Below are 8,632 nucleotides of genomic sequence, written 5' to 3'. Positions count from 1 at the left end.
TAAATAAGCTTACCCCTCAAGTATGTATAGGCCAAAAACAATATTTAATTTTGAATTATGTAGTGCAGGAAAGGACATACAATCAGGGTTAGCGGTAGTATTTTCAAGTTAGTAGCCACACTTACTCAGTGTGGCTAATTTGGTCCTAATTTTATAAGCCACACGCAACTTTCATTAGCCACACAGTAGACATGATGTTTAAGTAAACTAATTAAAACATTTGTAAAAACACATTCAGAGACACACAAGACCTTATAAACATTTTTCAAGAACAGACAAATCATCATTATGTGATTTGGGAAAATTGTTTGAACTCAGACCAAAATAAAATGAAAAAGAGTAAAATATTGATGAACATGTTACATCCTCATCTATATATACTCTTTTGTTGTTGATTTTGCAAAACCTGTATTGCACTTTATGATCAAGATCCCCAATGGGGATAGGATTTCAATAAAGGCTTACTTCACTTTACTTTATGTGCTCTTACCCTGGTTAAACCCCGATACAGAAAGGTGATGAGCGTATAATAGATCATTACAGTTAATAAAATTACTTTTCCGATCAGAAAACTATTGAAAAGGTGTTACAACAATGGGACATTGAAGTTCCCGCGACAGCATCGCTAGGAAAATGGCACGTTTTGCCATGAATCTGTGTCCCTCCGTACCCCCGTTACCTAAATAGAATAGTCCCACTCCGCACATCCGCCATTGTTTATTCTCACTCAAGGCCACGATGAGACGTTGGTTTTCCTTCTCTAAATATGCAATTTCATTTGTTTGACGCTATTATCAGTTCATCAGTGAAGAGTTTTTACCGATTACTATTACAACTTTCACTGCTACGTCGTTTTTTTCACAAGATGTAGACCGTTTGATATTGCAATGTCGACTTGCTTTTATCATGTGCAGTCAATGCACATGCCATGCCAGCTGGTTTTATGGTTCACACAATGCTGTCGATCGACAGCATACACGACGTCTTTGTTTCACGTTTACTTTTCACAAGTTATGATAAATGTGGAAATTTCACTAAAATATCGCTGATCCAGGGATTTTGTAATCAGTTTGATTTGATACTGCGATATGAAATATTGTGTCAATAAGCTCAGAATTGTCGCTGAGTTTCGCTGCTTTTGGCTATGGTTGTCTATCTCAGCACTACCTCCATGATCTCAGTATCAGCGTGATCGGAAGGCCAGTTCATGGAGATCGCGAGAATGTAATTGTAATATTTTGTCTTCCTTTACAATTTCAAGTAAGCGCTTTAAATAAAGAGTTTTTTATTTTGTCTTTAGCATATATTTGGACTGCTTAGTTTTATCAATTTCGACGAAATCAGCTGTCGTCACGCTTTTGAGATCGTGGCGATTGCGATGGGTTTTTTGTTCGCCACAAACAAGCATAGTGATGTTGACAACTACATGCATGCCAGTGCACGATTTCAAAGTAGCCAGGAGGAAATTCTAATGGTCTTTTAGTGGAAATATAGGTATTAAACGACAGTGAAACAAACAACATTAGTATCGTGACCTTGCTAAAGTGCAATCTCGGATCATGTATGATCTGATGATCATGCCAAATTACCATGTCGGATTATGCCGTGATTCTGAAGTGCGCGTACTTCCTTAGTAAATCGGTCAACATAAAACTTTAAAAGCACACACTTTAGCGATCGAAGTCAAAAATGATGTCAAAATCAATGCACAACTGTCGAAATTACCCAAAATAAGCAACAGAAAACTAAAAGGAATCGCTGTGTCGAAAGGACAGTACGTTAACATAAAAAGACGCCAGTTTGTTATGACATGGAGGCCGGAGGTAGAAGGACAGAGCATTCCCTCGCTCTCACCCAGCTATTAGTACGGGCCGCCGGTCGGGTTGCCTCGCTATTAAAAGCAATGGATTCGCCGGTACTGGGGAGTACCGAGTACGGAGCCTCGGAGGCCATCATTCTTCAGTCTATCGAAGGAGCGTTTCGTGCCAAAAAATACATGACAGCAATCAAATATACGCTAAAACCTTTAAAACGTCAAAATTCGCAACTGACCGAGAAACATGAAGGCCTCGGGGTTTTTTTTTCAAAGTCCTCGAAAAACAACGCTAACTTGTTATGTGCGCATGCGCATATTAAGGGGAGACCATTTGATTTCGGGGGGGGGTATGCAGGAAGTGGGTATGGGAACTTTTTTTTGTTAGAGAGACAGCATTTTTGATTTCTACAGTCAGACCTGCATCAATTTTTTTTTTCAATGGAGTAGCAGTGCAATTTTTCAAATTTAAGCCAGTGTTTCACATATCACAGGATGTTTTTATTTATTCATTTTACATTCCAACAAATGACAAACAAAATGGAAAGTCTATTATATATACAACTTTAAATTATAGAACACTTTTTTAGCAAATCAACTGTGATCAGTACTATACCTGCTTTTCTTTAAAACAGTCAATTCCTTTTATGTTCTCAGGGGAGATGTTATCTTTTGTGGTCAGAGAAACAAGGCTCACACATTGTATTTCATTATATTTGTTGTTCCTCAATTTTCATTGTCAACTTGTAATCTTTCTAACATAAACATATTTATATTGAGAGAATAATGTATTGGTTTTAACACTAGTTTATTGACTCCTATCTTGTGTTTTAAATTTTCACGATTTACAGAAGTCAAATAGTCCCATCTAGATATTGCCTATACCATTGAGATATTGCAACAGAAATCCTGAACATGATTTCTTGGGTCATAAAAGGGAAGAAAAACATCGAGTGCACCGAGGTGTAAAGTAGTGAATGCTTATATCATAAGTGCTGGAAGAAAACACATAAGAATTACTTGTGGTAAAAACATTTGCGTGCCTTTGGCAGCATGCCAGCAAAGAATACATGAGAATGAAGTTTCCAAAATTTTGCTCATTTCAACAGCATTGTGACAATTCCTTTTTTATTTCTGTCTGTTATGAGAATATTTTTTTCTCAAGCCATTACAGGCTTAATTTTTTTCTTTTATTTCACCTGGTGACAATTTTTTTTCCTCGAAATCCTCTATACCCCCCCAGAAATCAAGTGGTTCTCCCCTAAGTGAGCCCCTGACCTATACGGGCCAGTGGATTACTTCCTCAGTAGAACTGATATGCCTGCCAGTACCGGTGTTTATCGCCTACGGAGGCCATCATTCTTCAGTCGATCAAAGGCGCCTTTCGTACCAAAAAATACACGACAGCTGCAAAAGTGCATCACTGTCAACTTTACCAAAATGTGCCCATACCGAGAAACAAGATGGCGTCCGTTTCGATTCTTCAACTCAGATTTTGTCCTACAGTTGTGCGCATGCGCAGACGGTAGCTTTAGCGAAAGTGAGGCAAAATCAAGTAAATATAAAATAAAAATGGATAAAAATATTGTTTAAAAATAATGTGAGGCATGTATCACCAAATCTTGAACATTTCTGACGGTATTTCAACTATACGAACACCCATGCCAAACATCACAATAATCAAATCAGTGGTTTTGAGGAAAAAGTGAAAATAGTGGTTTTCAGAAAAAAGCTAAAAAAGTGACTTTAAAATGATTCAATCAAAAAAAGAAAAAAGACCGTTTGAGATACATGCCCAAGTGACCACCAGACCAAATTTCAGAAAAAGTTACTGAAGCGTTTCTGAGATACCTGCGTCCACAGCATACGGCCCACTATGTTGGCCATATTGGGCCGCGCCATCACATTAGTACCTTGTGCCCACAGGGCACAAAGTACTAATATAATTAGATATTATAGTAGTCTAGCGACTGAAACCGTATTGCACAGAACTGCAATTTTTAGGAAGGGTCTCATTTTTATGGTGTCAAAAGTGGACTTATAAACTGCATGCGACCCAAAAATGAGTGATACGTAGGCCTAGCTGCAGTCAATCTTATACAATTTTGAGGATAGAGTTAGGTTAAAATGAAAAGTATTTTTCATAATATAGCAAATTGAACGTGTCTTAAGTATTGAAAGCTTGTTATTTGCCTCAAATATGCATTTCATTCAATTAGAGTAACCGCCACGTATTTCTTACTATGTGTGATTCAAGATATAGTCTAGTAGGCAGGGTTCCCATGCACCCCATGGATGTATTTTTTAAGCTACATTTTTGTAATCCTTAGGGTCTATATTTAATGAATTTTGATGTTCCCAAAATCAAATAGTGTCCCATGGGGTTCATTTGGCGCCATCTTTGCCGCCATCTTGGCCACCGTCTTGGATTTCAACAATGGGGTAGGGGTCACGTATTTACCGCTCGACGGAAACAGAAACAATAAAATACTATAAACGTTACATTTTTAGAAAGCCAAGATCATGGCCTTATCATTGATATATAACTTAATATGGATAAATTAATATTCGAACGTCGATTAGACTTTATATCGGCCATTGACCGTAAATCGTAAAATTTGCTAAATTTCATACCCAATAATTAAGTTCCCGTTCCTCCAAACAATTTTTCATAAGGTATTTATATATTTTTGGAAATAACTCAGTGCAAAAAAACAAGAAAAACAACATTAAAAGTATGTGTCTTGAGATTTAGTGGGTGCATGAGCTTGTTTTCTTATTACGCGGTATGCCATATATCCGTGTGTAACATAAGGGGTAGGGGTAATGTTTCCCTTTCTGTTTCGAATCATGAAAAATGAAACCATAAAAATGTTACATTCTTTGAAAGTGCTGCATCAGACCTTTCTAAAAATATATAGATTTATGGGGAAAAATTGCATATTTAAAAGTTACAAAGCTTAAACCTTTCGGTTTGTGTCGATTTTAAGTGATTTTTTAAGAACGAAATTACAACATATGGGGTAGGGGTAATGTTTCCCTTTCTGCCTCGAGCCATGAATTATGAAACTATATAAATGTTATACTGTTTGAAAGCTCTGAAGAGGGCCTTACCAAAAATGTATAGTTTTATTGGTAATAGTTGCATATTTTAAAGTTACAAAGCTTATGCCTTTCAGTTTGTGTCAATTTTAAGTGATTTTTTAAACAAAATTATAATATGAGGGGTAGGGGTAATGCTTCCCGTTGTGCCTTGAACCATGAATTATGAAACCATGTAAATGTTATATATATACTGTTTGAAAGCTCTGAAATAAGCCTTTTCAAACATGTATAGTTTTATTTGGAAAAGTTGCATATTTGAAAGTTACAAAGCTTAAGCCTTTCAGTTTGTGTCAATTTTAAGTGATTTTTTGAACAATATGCACAAAACAGTTAGTCCGTTGGCCAGGTATCGAAATCATCCCCTCTAAGGCATTTTACCCACTATGATTTTCTGTTAGCTAGTATTGTCAGCTTTCATAATCTGCTTATTTTCCATTTAACTGATGGTGTGTGAGAGTGTAACGACTTGTTTGTGAAGGGCTGTCACACCCTCAGTAGTAAAATAGGAATGAGTTAGGGGTAACATATTTACCGCTAGTCGGAAACAAAAACAAAAAAGTACCATAAACAATACATTCCTAGGAGCCCAGATAATCCCCTTACCATTGGTATACAACTAAATGGGGATAAATCGATATTCAAACATCGATTAGATTTTATATCGGACGTGAAATGTAAATTGTATAATTTGCGTAATTTCAAACCCAATAATTAAGTTCATGTTCCTCCAAACAATTTTCACAAGGTATTTATATATCATTTGAAAGAACGTAATGCAATAGAGAAGTAAAAAACATTAAAAGAGTGTATCTTCTTGAGACTTATTGGGTGCGTCGATTGTTTTCCTAATATCATATCTCTGAAACACTAACGCAGTTGTTTTTCCAACAAGATAGGGCTTGATGGGGTAAACTCAAAAATTATGCAGTGACAATGCCTGAACTCAAAAGTTTGTGTTACTTTACTGACATTTACTTGTTAAAAGGAACATAGAAAAATACTCTATAGGCATTATATAGCACTAAAAAGTTAAAATGGTGTTTAATAAAAGACGTTTTACTCATTTCAATAACTCAAAGTAGGGAAAGAAAGTTAAAAGCTATAATATGTCAAGAATTATATATTCCAAACCCACAAACACCAAATTGGATGTCATAGTCGTCATGCTAAGTTGATATGACAGCAGCAACAATCAATCCCTTTTCTTAAATTGTATATACGCACGAACTTCAGTCGTGTGTATATGGAGTGAAATGGTCAAAACCGAGCTCGAGTGGTGTACCCAACTTATAGGGGTTGTTTATCGCTATATTATATCAGTATATTGAAACTTGTGATGACAATAAAACAATGTGAAAGAAACCCACTTTGGAGATGGGAATGGCCAACTATACAGTATATCGTAAATATATGCACAGTCACGTGACCGTCTGGGCAAATCAGAGCTCACTATTAATAGTGTTACTTTTAATACCACACGGGAACACGAGAGAATCTTTCATCGCTCAAAACCAATCACCATTAATCCACAATATAGGTTCTCCATACTAAGATAAGATGGATCGACAACACTTTACCTTCCTTACCAGAAAACAAGAGATCATAACCAATTTTTCGAAATTATTTTACAACGCAGAACACTATATACTCCCAATGAGGATTACATTTTCGACTGGGTACTAAAATTCAACAGCAAATAATTCTGGAACTAAAACCCAAAAAGCCAAATGTCACAGAACGCATTCAAACTATGCAACTAAATAGTAAACAGAAGGCGAACAAACACTCTCTACACCAAGCAATAAGAAGGTGAGACAAACCTCAGAAAATGACTGAAAAGGCTTATATTTCCATTGACACCTCAATGTTTAAAATGCCTTGTGAGTGAATCTATCATTAGTTTCTTATCATTGATGACATTTAACCAATGTTATACCCTGACGTCTTTGAAGCAAAGACCCTACAAACGGACGTTTTAGGGTCAATGCTTGAAGATACCATTCCCACCAGCATGATCGAATCAGAGAGACTAGATTGATCTAACTTTCGAGCTAGATCAGCCACCAGCAGCTGAGAAAAAATAAGTCAACATAATCATCAGAGTCAAGCGAGCTAGACAACGGCTTCACATATTATACTCCACAGAGAGGACATTCTTACACAATTCACCAAAAGCGTTCAAAAGCTTCGTTAAAGGCATTGTTCGCGATCCCAGGGACGGACATGGCTGGTTGCGTGGCAAATGCAAAATATTAGTCATGCTGAATCAAGGTGTAATCAAGTAATAGCTTATTTATAGATTGGAAAATCCTAATCCTGATAGAAATGATGGAATATAAACTTTGTGAAAAGTTGAGAAATTTGCCACGTCTTTGATTTGTATGTTTTACATTCCGTGTTGTACAGTACTGTCTGTACTATACATGAACAGTCAATACATCCGGCAAGTATTCTGTGCTGTTCTTTTATAGTTAGGTCCCCGCATTCCGAGATTAATAGAATCTCACACCCCCAAGGACCTGGGATCAGATTTCTCACACGAGTTGGGGATATTTTGTCTCACACTCGCCTGCGGCTCGTATGAGACAAAATATCCCCAACGAGTGTGAGAAATCTAATCCCAGGTCCTTGGTGTGTGAGATTCTTTTTCTCACATGACCACAAAATGCGTTAAATTCACATTGGACATGTACAACATTATCCAAAATCGTGACAAGTCTGTCGTCTGCAACTGTACTTTGACCTGCTTACTTTGTAGTTCTGGTCTGTGTGTTACTCGTCGTGCCATTGGATAACATTTTGCGCGTGGAACAAAACAGACTGCTTAACATCCAATCAGAGCTCGTGTAAGCCAAACGAGAATTAATATTAGCAAAGATGGATATTAATTAAGCCTTTCTCAATTCCGATTCAGTTACTCATACAACGGGGTATAAGCGAAAGCCAAGAGTATCGAATGTGTTGAAACTAAGTGGGCCCTATTCAGTACCACGTAGCCTACAGGTACACCTATTAAAGCCCGGCTCGAAACGGACTGGGATCATGATTAGTGCCAAGTTTGGTTGGGCGTTATTGGGCATGGCTCTGCATAATGAGTCTGTTGGTTACGGTTGCGATCGTTCGCATTATCTGCGGATCTGTTTGCTCTCAGATCACGCTCAGGCTCGGACTAATGTAGAAACGTACAGCCTTTGTTTCCAGGTTCGTTTCAGTCAGGCCATGGGAAATACTCGAAATAAAAAAGAAAGGAAAACTATCAACTTAATCAAACAAGAGTTTGCTTGAATGAATTTACCGAAGTTTCAGGCCATATCAACGTTCATTATGTGAATGATTCGGCTACTGACCGCCATGTACATACGGAATATTGGCGCCGTCTTAAGTCGAATAATTATCAAGAAAGTAAAAAGCTTATATCTGGGCTTTCTAAGAATGTATTGTCAACACAACTAATTATGCTAATCCTGGGGCTTATCAAGAGTTGGTCAACATTGTAAAGATAGAGATGTAAATAAAAAAGGAGTTTTAGTAACCTCTCCTATCTTTCGCGATGTTGACCAACCCGTAAAATACCTGATAAGTCTACGGATTAGCATAATTAGTTGTGTTGACTAATTAATTACAAGATGTGTATATGAGAGATAAACGTCCTTGTAATGGGGTGTAGAATAAATAAAGAGTCAAGAGGCTAGGTTAGGCTATATAGTCATTTAT

This window comes from Ptychodera flava, chromosome 16, assembly GCF_041260155.1.
Source record: "Ptychodera flava strain L36383 chromosome 16, AS_Pfla_20210202, whole genome shotgun sequence".
NCBI classification, from domain to species: Eukaryota; Metazoa; Hemichordata; class Enteropneusta; family Ptychoderidae; genus Ptychodera; species Ptychodera flava.
The sequence above is the reverse complement of the archived record's forward strand: the minus strand, read 5'-3'. Positions refer to the sequence as shown.